The sequence below is a fragment of the Pezoporus wallicus genome, unplaced genomic scaffold, assembly GCF_028554395.1.
Source record: "Pezoporus wallicus isolate ANWC-B61680 ecotype Strahan unplaced genomic scaffold, APGP_CSIRO_Pwel_v1 contig_4816, whole genome shotgun sequence".
NCBI lineage: Eukaryota > Metazoa > Chordata > Aves > Psittaciformes > Psittacidae > Pezoporus > Pezoporus wallicus.
Window position 1 is genome coordinate 1,501,613 of NW_026640990.1, and position 21,747 is coordinate 1,523,359.

The following is a 21,747-nucleotide window of genomic DNA, read 5'->3' on the forward strand; positions in this document are numbered from 1 at the left end:
CTTACCTTACCCTGTTAGCATTCTGCAAATTTTGCTGAGATGACAATACACTTTAACACAAACCAAAGTTAAATTTCAAGTACATTGTAGATCTACTTGGTTAAATGACTACAGAAACAACATGGCATGCACACGCACACAAAATACTTCTTTTAAGTTTAAACATACTTTCATCAAATACAGCTTCAAAGACATTTCTGAATCCAAACAGAGTAATCTTTCAATAAGTAGAGTTCAAAGGTAATGTTTATACTTCAACAGTTATAGTCCCTTATTTCCCTGCATTAAGTGCTAAAGTAATACTGCTGGGTTTTTTTCCACACAAAATTCAAAACCATACACACAGGAAGCATGACTAGAAAGCTCAATGAGATAAAATATTCAGAGTTTTATTAGTAGTAACTTTCCCATCTTTCCCAAAGCACTCACATGCTTTCCTACTTTTTCTCTTTGACCCTCGTGGTGTGTGACAAACCGCCCATACTCCACTACAAAGGAATAATTTGGGCACAATTTAAGTGCAAACATTTCCCCCATCATTGTTAAACGTATCTCCTCTGGTGTCTCAACAATTCCTTAAGCTATAAATAAATAAAATCTTAAAAAGTAAATCCATCTGCCTCCCAAGTCACCTCTTCATTAACTCTGGCTTACTAATTCACTAGCTGTAAAGTTCTCAGACTCATTAACACATTTAAAAGTAACATACACAATACCTAGTAATTAGGAGGCTTACTTGCTTTAAAGTATGCAATACAATTCATACTAGATTCTGAATTCCTATTGAACACAACTGACCAACAACAGCAGGAGAAGCTACTCTCCCTTGTTCAAGACTTCCAGAAGATCTTTCCAGATGCTTTTTCTGTGCTTCCCCATCACAGGAGTGGTGACAGTATGCTTTCTTTTCATGATACTGTATGTCCACAAAAGGATTCAGCTACTGCTCAGACTCTGGCTGAGTAACAGGCAGGGGAGGGAAAAAGTTAACACCTACCGATGTATGGACACCGTAAGAGCAACAAAACTGTTGATGCTGATTTTGTAAGACTGATAAAGAACCCCCCATAACTCCCATTTAAAGTCTCATTAATTCAAAGATTGAGGATTCTGCCAACCAACCAGTTCACTGAGGGGGAAAATACTGAGTAGATTGCAAGTGCACATTTGAAAATCCTATGACAATTTAAAATGCACAGAACTTCAAGACACCTGTATAAACATCTCTTTTCTCATACACTGTCATCTCAAATATTTCAGGGAGTTTCCTCTCTACAGGCAGACTCCTAATCATTTTCATTCCATTGAAAGCCAAGATCATGCTGTTTTACAGAAACATTTTTCACATGCTTCACCTGACAATTGAAACAAATAATTGTTTTGCAAATACCAGCAACTTGAAGAAACATGTCTGAATGAGAACAGGCATTTTAAATCTCAGAACAACAACAACAAACTGTTTGAAGTGTGGTCAAGTGTACCATTTTGGGCATCTTTCTGCACATCTTTACTATAGAAATTCTCCTAACAGGTAGGACAGCTGACCCCTCTAGCATTACTCTAATGGATTCAGATTTTGTGTAGATAACTGTATTCAACTGCAAACACTTAAAACCTGAGTGCAAGATGACCTATCTTTATCAAAACAATCAATACCGAGTGCACAGAAACTTCCTCTTAACATAAGCAAGGCACAACTTCTAGGAAATTAACATTAACAAAATTAACAACACGAGGCTGCTGTTTTCAAAAATTTATATACAACATGTACAAATGCAGGAATATGCATATTTTTTTCCATGCACCTTATGCATTTGATCATCCACATAATTATTCTTTTAAATACATATTAAACACTGGACCAGACAATTCTTACCTCTCACTGAGGTAAGAATTCAGAGGATTGTGTAAACCAAGTACTTAGTCCTAAATATGTTGTCTTTCCGATTTGTGGATTCACAGAGTTGCAGAAGATGGGGACCATCCATTTCATTACCTTTACACATGCACTGAAAGTGCTAATAACTGGGTCCACGAGAATGGATGGGTAGTGGGCTTTTGTGTACTAAGATAACACAGTCTTGTCACAGCTTTCCAGACACAGGTATGCCACTGTGTTTCTAAAATGTCACAACAATGTCTACTTTTCCATGGATAATCTATTTTAGTGTTTTAATATTTCTATAGCTATCTACCTTACTACTTTAACTAAATAACTGTCTACTGTGTCAACACCAAAATCCTTGTTACAGTGAAGAGTGCAACAAGGTACCCCTTTCCTCCCTTAAAGCAAGTATTTGACTGCAGCTCATCCCACCTAGAGTTACATTTTCCTTATCCTAAATTCATACTGAAATACTATTAAAGTACCTTTTGCCTTCATCACCCTTGCTTCATTAGTCATTCTAGAAATGTGGCTACTTCCTTTATTTTTTCCCAAGCTATAGTATCAGCAGGGCAAGGGAAGTGATTCTGCCCCTCTACTCTGCCCTGGTGAGACCCTACCTGCAGTTCTGCATCCAACTCTGGAGTCCTCAGTACAGGAAAGATATGGACCAGTTGGATCAGGTCCAGAGGAGAGCCACAGAAATGATCAGAGGGATGGAACACCTCTCCTGTGAGGAAAGTCTGAGAGAGTCTGGGTTGTTCAGCCTGGAGAAGATTCCGGGCAGACCTTATTGCAACCTTTTGGTTCTTAAAAGGGGCCTATAAGAAAGATGGGGACAGACTTTTTAGCAGGGCCTGTTGTGATAGGATGAGGGGTCTTAAACTGAAAGAGGGGAGATTCAGGCTGGATGCAAAGAAGAAATTTACAATGAGGGTGGTAAAATACTGGAACAGGTTGCCCAGAAAGGTGGAAGATGTGCCATTGCTGGAGACATTCAGGGCCAGGCTGGATGTGGTTCTGAGCAACCTGATCTAGTTCAGGATGTCCCTGCTCATTGTGGGGGGGTTGGACTAGATGAGCTTTGAAGGTCCCTTCCAACCCAAACTGTTCCATGATTCTGTTCTATAGTTCTATGATCTTGCCTTTTTTTTCTGTTAGCTTGCTCTTCAGACTGTTAGTAAATACAACTATACTATTACTATCTTTTGGCATATAGCCACCTCATCTGTTTGGTTGTTGGGTTTGGGGTGGTTTTTTTTTTTCCTCTTTTCAAACCATTCCATTGTAACAACAGAATATTGTTATTCTGTTTTCTCACTAATTTTGTAAGCAACTTAGGCTTATTTCTAAGTATAACTAGCAAACTTACTAGCATCCTAAGACTAAATGGTGTCTATACTTTAAGACTCTGTGCACCTGCACACAGTAGCAAGTGTTTTATGTCTTTTCTTCCCTTGACATGTAAAACACACCATCCTAATATTTCAATTACAGTATCGGAAATAACTACTGCCATTATTATACCAAGTCAGTTCATGACAAAGCACATGGGGAAAAAAATCCCTGTGGTTTGGTTGGGGGGGGAGATTTTTTTTTTTTTTTAATTAACCTGTACCATCAAGAAATTATTTTCCATTCTATTGCACAACAGATTTCTCTGTTTTCAAAAACTGGAAAAATATGTAAATTACATACCAGATGATTAAGTAATTCATGAATATTCACAAACATTGCTACCTATTTACCATTATTTTTCACCAGAAGTATTTTAACAAAGAAAAGTTTCAGAGCAGAATATTTAAGTTTTAAAAGATTCAAATTATTACTCAAGATTCTGAAATTCCTGTATTGTGTTGTAAATGCAGAACATAAATGCTTTAAAGAGATGATAAAAAGTATGCCTTCTTTACCTAGACTTGCCTATGATACACATTTCATTATTATTTTTTTAATGATATTTCATACCTGGATTAGAAATCAGAAAACTGGCAAGTTTCCATCACACGTTTTTTTTATGAAGATACAGGGTGTTACACGAGGACCCTTATCTAAATCAACCTTAGATTTTTGTTAACAAGTAGCTGTTTATGATTTTAAATTACATTTTAACTGTATCCCTGGATTTATTGCCATGCAATTCCGTATCAACTACAGAACTTCAGGAACATTTCATCTAACATTTCATTACCTGGGAACCTATGGAGAAAACATTCTCGACTATTAAACCTAGTTCAGAGGAACCTAGTCCGTCACTGACTTCTTAAGGCAGCTTTAAAACAGTACAATCAGAAACAAATGTTCATCTCATCAGATACACAAATAATATGCAAAATACAGCCGCCTCTTACTACACAGGAACATGTCTGAATTTCTTCGTGATTAAATGTGACACATTTAATAGGATCTTCTGAGCTGAACAGAGCCAAACTAAAAACAGTTGAATGATGGCATACTTGGACAGCTTAACTCGACCTTCCTGAACCTTACAGTCTTGGTCCAATAGGGAAGGCTCTTGTTTTATGCTGAGTCAAAATCGTCACACACCTGGAACAACCCAGGATAAATGAGGCCAAATGGAAGTAAGGAAAGCAGTGTGAGGAGGATATTGGTCAAAAGACCAGCAAAACATGTGATAGCACGCTGAAGAATAGAGCAGCTCTGAAGTAGCATCACTGGCACTTCCTGTTTTGATCAACTGATTCAAAAGATGACACTGACTTCCGGTTACTCCACTCCTGGAAAATGATTTGAGCACACTGACCTGCATTTCCCATTTGTGGTTTAAGCCTGAAGTGGCTCAGCCTGTTTGTTATGGAATTAACTCCTAGCAAAGCAAATTCAGTGGCAGCTAACCCAACCTTACAGAATAATTGCTTCCTAACTGAATGGACTTCTTACGCAGTCTTGATGTTAATAAGAAAACCATTGCAGGAACACCATCTCATCACTGGCAGATTTCATTCTGAAACACTTTGCCATGTGTTCTTAGCTACTGAACGACCAAGCTCATGAGAAAAGATAGTTCTACCACCACCGGTATGGGAGAGGACAGAAAGATGACAACTCTACAGAAACTAGAAGCTGAGAAGTACGAATTTATTCCTAAACTGTCAATCGGGTCTTTAATCTCCTAGCTGATGCCTTGCAGTAGGCAAGTCAAACTAAGGGAATATTTTATACTGGGGGGGGGAGGGAGATCATCCAAACCCAGTTTTTAATACCCCAAAGAAAACACCTACATCACACTAGAAATGCTAAAGACTTGCACAAGTTCATAGTTACAATTAAAAGACATTTACCCTACTAAGTAAGATGTAATAAAATTTTACGTTGCCTCAAAAAACAGAGTAGTACTAGCAAAAGCACAAGGAAGGGGCATATAACAGAGAGATTCCATATTACAGAAATATTAAAATAAACCATCTTGAGAACTGTCAGAGATTTGTATGATCCTCTTCACTGAACTTTAACATGGAGATAACATGAGATATATAATCACAATTTCTCTCTGCCCACCAACTAGGAGCTAATAAAGAAGTTATAAGACAGCAGATCTAGATGCGAACAAAATGTCCCTTTTGTATATAACAAACATTTAAAACTAAAGCACTCACTTTCATAGAGTTTTGTGCGTGTCAAGTCATAAATGGGCTCAAAAAAATACACTTGAAAGGAGGTCAGACTATGAAATACAATACCATAGATCATTCACTTGGGAAGTACATAAAATGTCTGATCAACACCTGGGACGATGTGCTCTGTCCACATCTGATATTTATAGTTTTTCCCTCTTTTGGCTTTCATAACCTTATTTTTTTAATTTTGTCTTTGTTGCCTGACTACTGAAATTCAAGTACAAAGGTTTGAAAGCAGGAGGTAAAACATACACAGGAATAGAAATTATTAGCAAAAGGACTTATTTTTATTTGGATCTGATATGCTCCCTTCTTACTGCTTGGGTGCTTGTTGACTTACAAACCTGTAATACCTAGTAAAAACAGGACACACTGTATCAAGATACAGAGGTTTTGTGGTGGAATGGTGTTGCCATTTTATTTTTGCCAGATAGGCTATTTACATACAGGGAAAGCATAATATAACCTCCTTCCCTCAACTGTTGTCAATACTATTACTTTTTAAAAGAAAGTAGACAAGGGGCGGGGGGGGGGAGGGGAAGCATCTTGGGAAGCTGGTTTGGGGGTGGTGACGTTGGGTCTGTTTTGCTTTTTCCCTTTGAAATCATACTGCGTCCAGTGTTTTCAAACCAACTGGATCAATATGCTTATACAACCTGATGCTTGACACCAGAAAGCTTTTGCCCAGCCATATGAGCAAAACAATAAGTATCACCAAAAATCCCTCTGCTCTCTTTCCTTCTGCATAACAGCAGGGCAACCATGCATTTTTTACCTCACTTCAATTCAGGATAGCTCTGAAAGACACTCAAGAGGGAAATACAGATGGTATCTCAAAAGACGCTAATTAGCATTTACTGGTACTTTTTATTCAGAGAACTTACCTATACATGGCGTCTCCAAGCACTGCCCTTCCCTCAAATCTCTTCTATGAAAGGAGTGAGATTTTTCATTAACAAAGATTACAGCACTACTTCGCTAAGTACTGCACCAGCTCTAAATGTGAGTGGGATCATTAAGAAAAGAGGTCAGAGTGATGAAAGAACTGGTTTATGATGACCCATTCTTTACCCTCTACCAACCCCATACCTTAGAAAACCCTGAGATTTACCAAATACAGATTATCCTTTCAAGTCAGCACATCAATCACTCTTCTAAATGGCTGGTGTGGTTCTAGTGTCCATGGCAGACCATCTAGGTTAAGCTATTTAATGCTACAAATAAATCTTAAAGTACACAGTCTTCTATTAACATGCACATGTTCCCCAAACAATCTCAATTTTGGAATTTGCTTGTATTATAAGCCTGAGAATATAAACTGTTCTTTCTGATAGACAAAAGAATGACCTTTCAAGACAGTGCCTCATCTGCAGAGTCCTCTATTGATAAACAATCCAGGAACTGTTATTTATTGTTCAACTGTCTCTCTCACTGGAGGAGAAATGATCTGCTCTCCTTTTCAAGGAGAAAAAAGGAGGAAAATTAGTTCTTGGTTTTGTGCCAGTGTGAACTCCCTAATTTTCAGAATCGAGCCCATGTCCTTTACTTTTAAGTAGCACATAAGTATGTTAAACCTATACTACCTGTTGCTCTGTTTGCAGACTGTACCATATAAAATTTGTCTCGTGGTAACTTTTTGCCAGCATATCTTTCTGTAACAGATGTCTCAGTAATTGCCATTTGATCTTTTCTTGTAAGTGAAACATGGACAGAGAGTAGATCATACAGCTCTTTCAGTACAGTATTAAAGACTGTCATTAGCATACAGAAGTTTTTACAAGATAGGGTGGCTGCTTATCATGCTTTTTATGCCTGAAATACTTGAAATAAAATTTTGCATGCGTTAACCTTACCTCAGAATTGGGAAACTGAATGAAACTGTAGTGTACTTCAAGCTTCCTCCAGACTGTTTTCATCTGTACTTCCACTTCATTAGTTCAAAGGTAATATTATGGAGATGCATATTTCTACTGATCTGTAAAACAGGAACAAAAACTGACTTAAGAGATAACTGAAGAAATTGTATTGACAGTTTATAGCACATAATGTGAACTGTACATTGCAGATACTGGTATCTGGCATTACAGAAACCATCTGTTATTATGAGCTGCTCCTAGCTAGGAAAGACTTTGGACTTCTGCATTTGTAACAGTTGAACAGCTGCGATATATTTGTAAAATACTGACACTAAAAAGCATTTAAATTTAATTTAATTATAGCATTAATTTATTCACTCAGATACTTGTTAAAAAAAACCAACATATTTCCAACTTTTTATTTAAATACAGGTTTGTCTTAGATGAATGATGATGTCAGGGAGGAAGGATGTTAAAAATCTTCATAGAACAAGCCTTTCTGCTCTCTCCCAGTAACTCCTGGATTCACCCGATCTATACCAGCAAGATCTGCAAGCCTCCAGATACCAGCTTTTTATGGGTGGGTTTGTTTTGTTGCTCTGGGTTTAAAAAACAGGGAGCAGACAAGAGAAAGGACACTTTGGCAGTGACACCAGTGGAAAACACAAACAAACAATGCACAAGCCAGTCTTTACTAAGCACTGGAGAATCTGTAAGACTGCAGTTTCACAACAAAAATCCACTGGTGTGACCACATTAGTTCCACCACAGAAGTAACTGTGATATACCGAGAAGTAATCAATAGGCTTATTGTAGCTGCACACAGGCATAATTACTCTTGGGAAGAAGCAGCAAAACACAAATTTGGAAAAAAAGTACTGGCAACAGGTTGGTTTTGTTTTTTTTTGTGTTTCTGAACTGACATATGCCCAAGCATTAGAGGAAAGCACAGCACAGGCTCTTACCCAGCACTCTTCAACGACTGTGAGCAAGTCTGACTTTCAAGTCCCAGTGTTTTCAAATGCATTGTGGATAGCTAAGTTAGGATTATCAGCTTTATTACTTAGATTCCATCTTGAGCACGTATCACCTATTGCCAACTATTCCCATTTTATAAGTGTCACAATTTTTTAATTTTTCCATCATCCAAAGCTTTCAAAAAGGTGACACAAGAATTTTATCATTTACAAGTCTCAGTTTTACAACTTCAGACATAAGACCTTGAAAGTAACACAAAGGCTTAGATGTCAGTAATCCAGCTATGCTGTTAAAAATCTTATAACGTATAGATGTAAAGACTTATTTTTGAATGCCAAGGCAAATAGTACTGGGGCAGACAAGCCATGTGCCTGCATGATGTCCAGCAGAGGAGGAGTTTCAGCATCCACTTTCCTTCTCTTTTCCTAAGTACCAATAAAGACCTTTACCATAACAAGAAGGTCAGAATACTTCTGTCTCCATGTCCATTTATAAGCACTGTTCCTCACACACTGAGGTTTAATAGTCTCGGTAATAAATAATAAATTTGTGTAAAATGGTAACCTGAAGCCATCCTGAGTATCAGATAGCACCAGTTCTTAAAGACAACTGTCTCCACTGAGCAGACAGGCTGACACTTGACTGTTATTTCTTCCATGGTAAAACTGAAAAAACATTCTTCCATGCAAAAGTGTTTATTGAGATTTTTGCTTCTTTAAAGTAAAGAATCTGCAAAATATATCCATCTCTTCCTCTTTATAACCAAAGAACCTGAGTTTGTCCTCTGCTGGATTCCAAAAGAAACAACTACAAACCAGAAAAAAGTTGGTGAGTTTTCTGTTTTTACAGCACCTCCAACTCCCTTGTATCTAGTATCAAATTTAAATGAAGGCCACTTTTGTATTATTTAAAGAGGCTGCTTTACAAGCATAAAGACATTTCTGAACAATGCCAATCTGGGCCTTTTTTATTTATTTCTAAACCGATGTCCTCCTGATGTTTTCTTCCAGACTCCCAAATTGATGAAATTCTTAGTAACTGACAATTTCTGTAAGCATTCCTTGCATTTCCTGATCCCACTGCCATGTATCAGATATACATGCTCTGTTACCAAACAAAATTTTGGTTAATTTCCAGATCTGCATGACTCTAGGTATGTCTATATTAGCATTTAATTCAAATCAGGCTGCACTTTTTAAGTCAATCTCCCAAACAACCCTATTTTCCTTGCTTTGCTTTACATTACAAAGGAGCCTCCAACTACATGAACCAGATTTCTTTTAAGTAAAACTAAATCAGAGAATGAGCTTCAGGTGTGCACTGTACAAGCTCCAACCACGGACAGGAATTTAGCCACAGAATCAGATGAGGACCAGCTTGAAATAAAACCCTCATCACCTGTATAGGTTGGATGCCAGGTTCTTAGCACGTGACAGATCTGATCCAATTATATCCCACTGCTTGATAACATGGACACAGCCTCTTTTACAACTTAAATTTTTGTTGTGTCAGTTCCAAACTCACCTCTCCCTTTAAAAAAGGGAACTACAAAACCTCTGTCAGAGATGGGACTGAAGTGAATAATAATTATTAATTTATGCGAGTGACCTCACTCATTACTATTTCTTCCATTTCTTCCATTTCCTGCATTGGCGTAAGATGCTACATAAGAACATGCTTAATTTTATAAAAATCAATTGAGTTAAATATTTAATACAGGCATCCAAAATGCTTAATTTTTAATGGTTTAGTTTTTCAAAATGTGTAGTACCATTCTTGATGGCATCTTCTGGAGAAATGCCATTAAGAATGAAATAAAACTGTTCAATAAATTATTTGCAGAACTCCACTTTCATTACAACTTGGTCCACTACAATGACTAAAAGAAGCAGAAACAAGTACAGAGCCTCACAGTGCTTGTCACTAGTTAGTTACATATTAAACCTAGATTTATCTGGGAATTTTTCTACATGTTAGGATTAAATTCAGGATCTTCATACACTGTTAATTCAGAAATACCAGCATCCGATTGAGGGAAATAAAAGTCTGAGTTGCATGAGTACAGCAACTGCCTACCTAACCCAGAAAACTGCAAATTTGCTGCCATTGGCTGGTCCCTGGGAACAGTCAGAGCTGATTTCTAAACCTCATTTGCAGGGGAAGAAGGAAGGAACCAGCAGCCATGAGCAGGCCTGACAGGAGGAACACGCAGTAGCAAAGCTCAAGTCAGACTGACTCACCCAGAGGACTGTGGACTGCTTTTTCTTGTCTTCCCACTTATCTCTAGATCCTGCTTCCCTTCTCAGTAGCTCCAGTTCCTCCAGCTCCAGGGCTACATCCAACTCTTTCCCTCACCTGTTTCTTCATGATAAAACTTCCCTGGCACTTGACTCTCCCTGCATTCTGTTCCTTCAATTCATTCCCCCTTTGTTCAAACTGCCCCACCAGTTTTCAGCTTGAATTACCTCTTCCTTCTCAAAGGACCTTGCTACTTGTTGCAGTTGGGGAAATATGCCAAATTTTGAGAACTGCCCTTTATTTGGGGTGTGGGTGGGATATGTAACTTTCATTCCTTCAGTACTAGAAATTTCACAGCAGAGTAAGACATCAGAGGTAGATGAAGGATTCCTGATGTGGCTATAAACATTTTACTAAACTGACAAACCTGTACCGAGTAGGCACCACAGCTTTTAGCCCCAAACCAGACATAAAAGGTTGGCACACGGAAAATCTGCAATTGCAGGAAGACAGGATGAGCAGGTGGGCTCTACTTTTAAATGAGAATTGACTTCCCACAGTTTATACAAACAGAAGCGTGCAAATAGCAAATCTTTGTGCTATCAGACATCTGTAATTGAGGGGTTCATTTTGAATGCAAAATTAAGGAACCTAAGTTTGGAAAGTAACTTTAATTAAAGTAACATAACAGTTGATGTAATTCAATATCACTTAAGCACATGATCACACAAGGACTCATTGCTACAGACTACAGTTAAATGCTTCTCTATTCACTCCAGCTTCCAGTTATTTCTTTCCTGTTCGTTTACTTCCCCCAGCCATCAGGGCTTCACTTGTGCAGTTAACTGTTCAACTAATCATACCTTTATCCCAATCTGTGAAACATAACTTGTTTTGAACTTCCTGTAAATTCAGATCATGTCACAGACATGGGTGTCCTGGGTTCAGCAGTAGCAGTCATGTTTCTCTCTATGGTGACAGCAGACAAACAGTTAAATCAGAAAAAAAGAAAACCCAAACGAGGCAATAAGCTTTAGTGTTTGAGATTCGGGGTGGGAGCAAAGACAAGAAGGAGAAAAGCAGGTGGTGCTAGGAACACATCTAGGTACACAGTGTCAGAGACCTTATGGTCAGCTGATGGCTCTGTTAACCATATGCAGGAAAGGTTTCGGAAGCAGAATTACTCTATTTCAGGGAAACTACAGCCCTAAACAAAAGACTTTTTGTTAGAAATCTATGCATAAAGGAAATAAAACTGCAGGCCCAGATGGCAGCCTAGATGGCAGTTAACAGTCTCATGACTGCCACTACAAAATTTAGCCAGTTGCTGTAAGCTAGAAAGTTTGAAAAACAGTGAGTATACGGCTTTTAGAAGTCCGCTGTAGCTGTGAAATCTGAGTGGAACTTGAAAGTGGAAAGCAGCTATGCCAAATTTCCAAATCCTACTTCAAAGTTCATGTCTAATGATACGAATTTCTTAAGGAGAACCTTTTCACCAAATTTACATGTGAGAAAACCCCACAGCATGCAGGGAAAAGCAAATACCTTATTGCCTGTGGCACATCTAGGGCTTTGTGGTTTTATCTGTGGAACAGAGAAGGTATAGGAGAAAGGACATCCTGCTGAACCAACAGCCCTTCCAAATTCAATAGGAATGGTACATGAAATAAAATGCGAGGCCTGAACAAACATATCACTTTCCACCCTCTGAACACTAAGTTTTCCAGGTAGCAAGACGGGAAAATAAGAGTCTGAAATGAAGTTCACACACATTTATCCAATCCTCAAGGCAAGCTAGCTCAAAATCACTTCAGTAAAGATACAGCTACATGAAAGTTAATTTTTAAAATTAACTTGATGCCCGCATTTAAGTTTCAATAAACAATCACCAAATTATCCTTGCAAGGGTTAAAATTGCACAGAATAATACAATATGCCAGCACTTCGTGTCATACTCCTCTTCACATCTGTATTGCAGTGGTTTGGCCTTTCTACGTGTCTGGTTGAGACAAATTAGTTCAGGACACCACTGATCTTTCGAGCACTTCCAGGTTGTTCTTGGAAAGCCTAGATTTTGTTGTCTTTATTGATTACTGCACAGATCTGAGGTGGCAGAAAAAAACTGCCGTCATTTGTGCGGAGTTATATTGAATTTCAGATATTGCATGGGAATGCCTGGCTGAAAAGGTATCACATAGAAATAATTCAGACTTAAACTGGTCAATGTAAGTACTAATCTAACCTGCCTGCTTGTCTGTAGGATAATGAGTGCTGCTGCCTCCAATGCAAAAATCTTTTGATTGACCTTTCATTTCCAGATTGACAGAAAATACACGACAAATCTCTACAATTAAAAAAAATACAACTGCTTTTCTTTAAGCCAAGGTTTTGTCCTTTTTATGAGAAAACTCTGTCAGAGGCAACTTTTTTCTTACTGAGACAAAACTTGTATTTCATGCACATTACTAGTCAGAAGTTAAATCAATGCACTAGACTAGGCCTAGCACATTCAGTTTGGGTTTGTTTTTTTTTTTCTTTAAAAAAAAAGGTTTTTTGTGGGTTTTTTTGTTGTTTTTTTTTGGGGGGGGGGGGGGGAGGGTGGGGTTTTTTTTTGGATTTTTTTGTTTGTTTGCTTTGGGTTGTTGGTTTTTTTGGGGTTTTTTTTGGAGGGGGGTGTCTTTTTTTTTTTTCCAGAACAGACCTGCTTTAAGGACCTGCTCTTCCAGGCTCTTAAAGAACTTGTCTATTCCAGAGGCATCAGAGGACTGTATACATCACATCTTACAGAAGGGAGAATCTGCACCCAAGAACCTAGAACAACCAGGGATTTTTCTTCTGAGGGCTTACAGTCAACCTCACACAAACAGAAGACACTCCGAACGAGTAATACCTGAAGGGCCAACACACTGCTTCATAGATAGGCACTTTCCCTGCTCTTGATACGTGTTTCTGTTTTGACCACCTGAGTTTCCTGCAGAGATACCAGACAAAGCACTCTATGCAATCAAGCTTCTGAAAAATTACTACCTCAAGGCATAATCTAGAAGTATTAGAACACAAATTCCTGAATAAGGCTGGAACTGTGCAGTACCAGAAAGCAAGACAGGATGCATCTTCCATGATGACATGAATCTGCATAAATCACAATGCACCCATACTCTCCACAGCATCTGTGACACTAGGAGTTCACTACTGGGGCCATGACAATCCAGACATAAACCTCCTTAGACCCATAATGAAAGTCTGCCTCAGCAGCAGGGCCAGAAAATTCCATCAAGCTTTTACTCTGTCCTGACAGATGCCATTTCCTGTACCAGAAAGAGTTTAAGCCTCCTGATTTCTTAGAAGGTATCCTGAAAATTTTATTTTGGCATACCTAGCTACAGCACCTGGAGTCATTTGAAGGACTCCACAGCCTGCTGTGCTGAGTGCAGTCTCTGCACTTCCAGTGAATCTGCAGTATTCCTCTCGGCCATCTTAAATGTTCTTTGTCAAATGATCCAGTAGAAGCTGAAAAATCAGCTGACTCTCCATACTTTGGGGCTAAAAAGAATCTGACAACAGCTCACTGTTAAAACAAAAGCAGTTACACAGCTGACCACCCTCAAAGGCAATTCCATCAGCCTGCAGCACTGGTGATGCACCAAAGCCAGACAGTAACATTCAGCATAGAGAGGTCAAGTCAGAATCTGACTTACCAAGCTCTGTCAGAAAACAACTGGGTTAAAAGACTGCTGTGCAACTCCTTTCATTGTATCCCACAGCTCTCCAAGCATCCAAAACAATTCTCTAACAGGTACTTCTTCTTTTCAAGAGAGATCTAAAACGGTTTATCTCAACTTTGGAAGCACCCAACACAAAGCTCCTGCATCCACAGTCTCAGCTTCCTCTCAGGATACTGACAACAGACTGGCCCCGTGATTGACAGTCTTCTGTTCCATTTGTAAGAGCTACTAGTGACAGAACAAGAAGGAATGGCTTTAAACTGAAAGACGGTAGATTTAGATTACGTATTAGGCAGGTCTTCCCAGTGAGGGCAGTGAGGCACTGGCACAGGTTGTCCAGAGAAGCTGTGGCTGCCCTGTCCATGGCAGTGTTCAAGGCCAGGTTGGATGGCACTTGGAGCAACCTGGTCTAGGGGGAGGTGTCCCTGCCCGTGGCAGGGAGTTGGAACTAGATCCCTAGATCCCGTCCAGCCCATTCTGTGATTCTATTATTTGACATCCCCAAAACCAAGACTAGTTATGATACCATGGACTTCACACAACCCTTCCAGAGTTTCAAAGATTTATCAAAAAACACCTGTGGCTTTATGCTGTACAGCCATCAGGCAAATTTCATAGTCAACTCTCCCAGCACGGAGTCCTGCTTGCCACTTAGCTAATACATTGCCTTGCATAAATGGAAACAACAATAAAATCTGATCAGTTGGCACCCAGGCTCAGAGGTGCACATTCTTATAATACCAATCCTGGGAATGTTGCCCAGGCTTCAGTTTCTCTCTGACAAAAGAGCAAATGATATCTAGCTTCTGCCTGTCCCACAGGACATACTAGACCACATTTTGATAGGTGATCCTCTTCTCCCTCCCCCTAAGACTGCAGCAAAAGTTAAAGTATTTCTTCAGTTTGTCTTCTTTACAGAACAATTCAAACAGTGAGAAACTTTTTCAGGAAACCTTTATTTAAAAAAAAAATAATTGCCACAACTTCAAAATCCATGGTCTCGGGCAGAAGAAGATGTCAAAGAAGATGTCAAAACTGAACCTCTGTTCTACAACACTAACTTATACCTCTGCATGTGTGTAGGATTCATGTTTAGGTTAATTTTTAATTTGAACCACAGTGTGGTGGATTGACCCTGGCAGGTGCCCACCAGAACTGCTCTCTCGCTCCCCTGCTCAACTGAACAGGGGAGAGAAAATATAAGGCTTGTGGATCAAGATAAGGACAGGGAGAATCCTTATGGGCATCACACTTGACTTGGGGAAATCAGTTTAATTAATTACCAATCAAATCTGAGTAGGATAATTAGAAATAAAACCTATAATTAGAAATAAAACCTAATCTTAAAAACACCTTCCACCCACCTTTCCCTTCTTCCCAGTCTTAACTTTACTCCCAACTTCTCTACCTCCTTCCCCCTAGGGGCACAGGGAGACATGGAATGAGGGTTATGGTCAGCTCATCACACACTCTGCTGCTCCTTCCTCCTCAGGGGGAGGGCTCCTCACACTCTTCCCTGCTCCAGCACGGACTTCCTCCTACAGGAGAAAGTCCTCCATGAACTTCTCCAACAGGAGTCCTTTCCACAGGCTGCAGTTCTTCACGAACTGCTCCAGTGTGGGTCCCTTCCATGGGTGCAGTCATTCAGGAACAGACTGCTCCAGTGTGGGTCCCTTCCATGGGTGCAGTCATTCAGGAACAGACTGCTCCAGTGTGGGTCCCTTCCATGGGTGCAGTCCTTCAGGAACAGACTGCTCCAGTGTGGGTCCCTTCCATGGATGCGGTCCTTCAGGAACAGACTGCTCCAGTGTGGGTCCCTTCCATGGGTGCAGTCCTTCAGGAACAGACTGCTCCAGTGTGGGTCCCCTGCTGGGTCACCCGTCCTGCAGCAAACCTGCTCCACTGTGGGCTCCTCTCCTCATGGGACCACAGGTGCTGCCAGGACCCTGCTCCAGTGCACGGACACAGCCTCCTTTAGCATCTCCCTGCTCCAGCACAGGGTCTTCCCTGGGCTGCCAGTGGAGATCTGCTCCCCCATTAACCTCCATGGGCTGAAGGGGCACAGCTGCCTCTCCATGGGCTGCATCACAGCCTGCAGGGGAATCTCTGCTCTGGCACCTGGAGCAGCTCCTGCCCTCCTGCTTCACCGACCTTGGTGTCTGCAGGGCTGCTTCTCTCACATATTCTCCCTCCACTTGCTGGCTGCAGTGCAGCAACTTTTTTGCTTCTTTAATACATTATCAGAGGCACTACCACCATCACTGATGGGCTCAACCTTGGCCAGCAGCAGGTCCACTTTCGAGCTGGCTGGCACTAGGCCCTATTAGACAAGGGGGAAGCTTCTAGTAGCTTCTCACAGAAGCCACCCCTGTAGCCCTCCCTGCTACAAAACCCTTGCCATGCAAAATCCAATACACATAGCCACATAGAATCATATTAAACACAGCTTGGGGGTTGGTAATTTCTGACAAAGAACACAGGTGAGAGGAACACATAGCTGGGAATAAGAAAACCTTTCCAAGGAGATCACTGCCTTCAGCAAACCACGAAGTCAGAGCCATCATCTCCGCAGCTCTGAACACATGGAAGCATGACAGCATCTTTAAGTAAATCAGGAGACACCTCAGACAATCCCCCCTCTTCGTTAATGGCCTTCAACATGAGAGACTTAACCTGGTACATAAGTTTTCCTACAGAAAATGGACTAGACTGTTACATTAAAGAAAATAAAGTAATGCCCCTGGGGGAACCAATGCAAGACGCTAGAGCTCAAAAAATTACTTTTTTATTCAGATATAAGAATGCAAACACATCCAGACATTTTTAGCAGTTTAAACAGGCTGTAAGTACTGAGAGCCATTATAATTAATGGTCTAAAAAATCATAAAACACTTCTTTATTAGGTCAAAAGTATTCCTCCCCAAAAGCAAAATAAACACCCGAGTGTTCTGTTGTGAAAAGAATGAGTTATGACAAAATATGAATGGTTTTGAAGGTCAGTCATCATGCGTTTTAGTTGTCAGCAATGAGAACTATTTAAAAAGAATACGAACACCTTAAAGTCCAGAAGTTTGCAGCTGGCACAGAGAGGGAGTTGAATTTTACGTTTTGGTTTTTTTTTTTTCCCCCGGAGCTATAAGAATGCACATATTCTATTAAATAGCCTGTACTGAAACCAAAATCCTACTGGCATTAGAGACACAAAAGCACAGAATTCTTGCCTCACACAATAAAATCTGTTTAAGTTCTGCTAAAACACATAAACCTTAAAATTTGCATTACTTCCCTCCATTGTAAAGTGAAATGAGAGAACCAGTCAACTATCATTAAACCTTAAAACTGGCAGTGACTATGAAAGTAAGGGAAGCACATTCAGATTCAATTCATGCAGTGCACCTCATATCAACAACCCAGAGAAGAGCATTAATACTGATATACTAAATCCTAAATTTAGGCTCCTATTGATGTAATCCCTAGTGAAAAAAAAAATACAATGCCTAATTTTCTATAACTGTTTAGTCATACTTTAATTAACATTAGAATTTTATTAAAAGGTGGTTTTGCAAAGTGTCTTCCTTCAGACTAGTTCTGATTTATCAGTACAGTTTTGGGAAAAACTGACTACAACAAGGATGCTCCCATAGGAAGCAGGTGGGGCAGCTTGGAATGCTGCAAAAGATCTGTGAATCCTTTGGAGATTCCAGCTGTTGACAATCATCTATATAAGGATACATAAATACATACAAGTTTTGTTCCCAGTAGGTCCATCCATATTCCCCAGAATACAGCCTCATTTCTGTGAAACAGTGGTAAGACATTTGGATAATAACCAAACTTCCCCCAAAAGTCTTCAGAGCAGACAACCGAGCACAGGAGCCTTCAGCTTTAGCTTTCAGCTAAAGATAAAAGGCATTACATCCAGTCTCCTGCTCTCTTTAAAATCGCTATTCAATACTGTATAGCAAAACAAAAAGAAAGGCATATAGAAGGGCTTCAGGTTCTTCTACACAACTTCAGAATTCATTTGGTCCAAGTGCAGTATGCAAAATTCAGGTAGTTCTATGGTCTATACATTAGATCCTTCTGGATAAAGCTTCAAAAAGTCACAATGCGACATCCTTCTAATGGATGATGCTCCACACAGTTATCTGAAGGGGTGTTTTGGCTTTTCTCAACTAAGTGAAGTTACAGAAACAACTAAGTTTTTGCAGAGAAGATACAGAACTAGATATTTTACCAATTTTTGTAATTCAACAGTACAAAACCCCTCACCTTCTATATATAAGGAAAAGTGAAAGAGTACTTTATAATCCATAAAGCCACATGAAATTACCTTGCTAATATTTGATTGTATCTGATCCCAAGTGGCCTGAACTTTCCTTCACCTGTTTAAAACAACAGGGTAGAATACTTCCTGGTACAGTAACAGATTTGTTGGTCCCATCTCCAGAAAACGCAACTCACCTTTTTGTGTAAAAGAGGTTATACATAAAACCTCCCCAAAAGCAAATAAACAGAAAAACACCTCAAAAGAAAGCTATAATTATGGAATCAGAAGTCTCTTATTAAGAAATCTGCACTAAGGACTTATTCCTGCTCAGTCACTGAAAAGTCTCCAGACATTGTTATTTCAGAAAAAAACCCATCAGGGCAGTTAGAAGAAAAATCCCATGTAATCAAACAGACTGTATATTGCTAAAGTATCCTTTTACTCATTAGGATCTTAGAAGATATGACCATAAAAAGAACTTCCATGCTTACCACTAGCATGACACAGAACATGATTTACAGATCTAAAATCAGGCCACCACAGACCTAACTTCTGAGGTAAGCAGGCTAGAGTAAGGCAATGCTGCATCATGCAAAAAGTAATACATGTGGATAGTTCAGTGGAGAAACTAAGCTGCTCAAAACTCCTCAGTCATTTCAGCTGTGAAGTCTTAACAATTATACATTCAGAATTCTGGGATGTTACACTGCCTATAGTTCTTTGGCCATGAAATCATGGACCCTTTCAACTTGACCTAAGATTTCCAATGACACATTTGTGAAAAACATACTGCATACAGAATAGAACTGAAGGGCACATACAAACACCGGGCAGGAAAACTCAACACCAAGTTCTTGGACATGCTGTGTAATTATCTAAATCTCATCTGCCCTCTTGCATTTCCTATCAATCTATACATTCAGAAGTAACAGTAAATAATTCCAGTTTATCTCATGTCAAATTCCAGACATCACAGGACTACTTGTGCCTGCATCAAGGATATGAAAGAAAGACAATACAGATCTCTTCCAGTTAACTGCCTGGGAATAGGTTCATTTTGCATAGCTAACCCACCTTTTATAAACAAATACTGTAAAACATGGGTTGTATCCTGAAAAAGGAGGACTTGAAGAGTGGATAAATTAAATCCATAGCTTCTTCAGCCAAAGAGTTTTTGTCAACAAAGTTCTACAGGCACCAGAGGTGCTACCACCTGAGCTAAAAAACACCCATCTGCTTAAACCTGCTAAGAACTCTGACACACTTGGTATTCTGCACATACCTTTAACCACTCTGACAATGCCGACAAATGCTAACAAAACTGACAGACCCTTTCCTTCAGACACATTTTAATATACTAACATGTCTTCTAGTGCATCATCCTACAAGTTCCGGATAACATGGTGTTCGAAGGTAGACCTGATGAGTACCAATGATCATTCTCTGCTGCACCTGCCAGGGGTATGTCACTTGACAAAAATGAGCACAAGGCTCCTGGAAGGGGCAAAAGGGAGAAAACAGGCATAAATTGGGTTTTAGCCAATTAAATAAACCTGGGGAGGGAGAAGACGCCTGAAATATGACCACACATTTTAATACATGTTTTAAAGCAAAATACACTCTAAAGGAGAAGTTGTTTTATTCTTGAAAGATAAAGTAGGTTAGACTTCACTGTCTTTGTTCCAGAGTGGCATAAAGAATAACACAAAAGCTTTTAGAATCATAGTTAGGGCTGGAAAGGACCTTAAGATCATCAAGTTCCAACCCCCCTGCCATGGGCAGGGACACCTCACACTAAACCATGTCACCCAAGGCCTCGTCCAACCTCGCCTTGAACGCTGCCAGGGACAGAGCATTCACAACCTCCCTGGGCAACCTATTCCAGTGCCTCACCACCTTAACAGGAAAGAGTTTCCTCCTTATATCCAATCTAAACTTCCCCTGTTTAAGTTTTAACCCGTTACCCCTTGTTCTATCACTACAGTCCCCAGCGAAGAGTCCCTCCGCAACATCCTCATAGGCCCCCTTCAGATACTGGAAGGCTGCTATGAGGTCTCCACGCAGCCTTCTCTTCTCCAGGCTCAACAGCCCCAACTTTCTCAGCCTATCTTCATATGGGAGGTGCTCCAGTCCCCTGATCATCCTCATGGCCCTCATCTGGACTTGTTCCAACAGTTCCACGTCCTTTTTATGTTGAGGACACCAGAACTGCACACAATACTACAAGTGAGGTCTCACGAGAGCAGAGTAGAGGGGCAGGATCACCTTCTTCAACCTGCTGGTCACACTCCTTTTGATGCAGCCCAGGATACATTGGCTTTCTGGGCTGCAAGCACACACTGCCTGCTCACGTTCATTTCTCATCTACCAATACCCCCAAGTCCTTCTCAGCAGAGCTGCTCTGAATCTCTTCTTTGCCCAACCTGTAGCTGTGTTTCTACCAACATTGAGACAATCATCAAAGAAATATGTACATTTGTGACAGTTACATTGCTCAATGATGGTTTTGAAAATTCCATGTTTATTTTAGTTTCAGAAAACTTGCCCTGATGCAACAAACTTAAGATACTTTAATGTGACCTTTAGCAAAAAAAGAAGAAAAAAACCCAAACAACCCAAACCCCTCTGATACTACCAGCAGCTGACATTTGAATCTCATCTAAATTCAAACAGGAAATTAAAGAGTTATCGATTATACACCAATTCACCCATGACTGCAGTGGATTCTCTACTGCAAGAACACTTCTAAAGGCATACTGGATATATACTACAGGTAAGTGCATTTCTGGGACATTGGGGTAGGCATTCATGCACGTTTTCTTTTGCCCTCAAGTCATGAACAGAGAAGAATCTCAAGTATTCCTTAAACCTGAAAACACACATACCTCTAATATGTATCTTCTAAAAAGCTAAAATTCATTTTACAGATAAGCTTTAAATTATTCATTACCCTGAGTAACTGCTGCTCCATTATTATTTTCTGGGATATTCAAGAGAAAAGGAAAAACAGAGCATCTTTGCATGTTCCTTTAACTTAGGTATTTAATTTCCTACCCAAATAAGTGAATAAAATTCTTCTTTTAACAAAGTAAAAATGCAAAAAGGAGTTCAGATATACAGGTAACCTCTCTCCCTCTCTACACTGAGAATCATCTGG

The 21,747-nt window shown here is 39.8% G+C and overlaps 1 protein-coding gene across 2 annotated transcripts in view; it reads right to left on the minus strand.

Moving 5' to 3' along the window:
• The window catches only part of BMPR1A (bone morphogenetic protein receptor type 1A), an 81,035-nt gene that overhangs the window by 32,452 nt on the left and 26,836 nt on the right, over nucleotides 1–21,747 (minus strand). Inside the window, exon 2 of one of the 2 annotated variants that reach the window (XM_057421516.1) lies at nucleotides 7,377–7,498. The exons of the other annotated variant lie outside the window; for it this stretch is intronic. The gene's annotated coding sequence lies outside the window, so the exon portion shown is untranslated. The remainder of the gene's footprint in view (nucleotides 1–7,376; nucleotides 7,499–21,747) is intronic. 2 annotated transcript variants of the gene reach the window in all.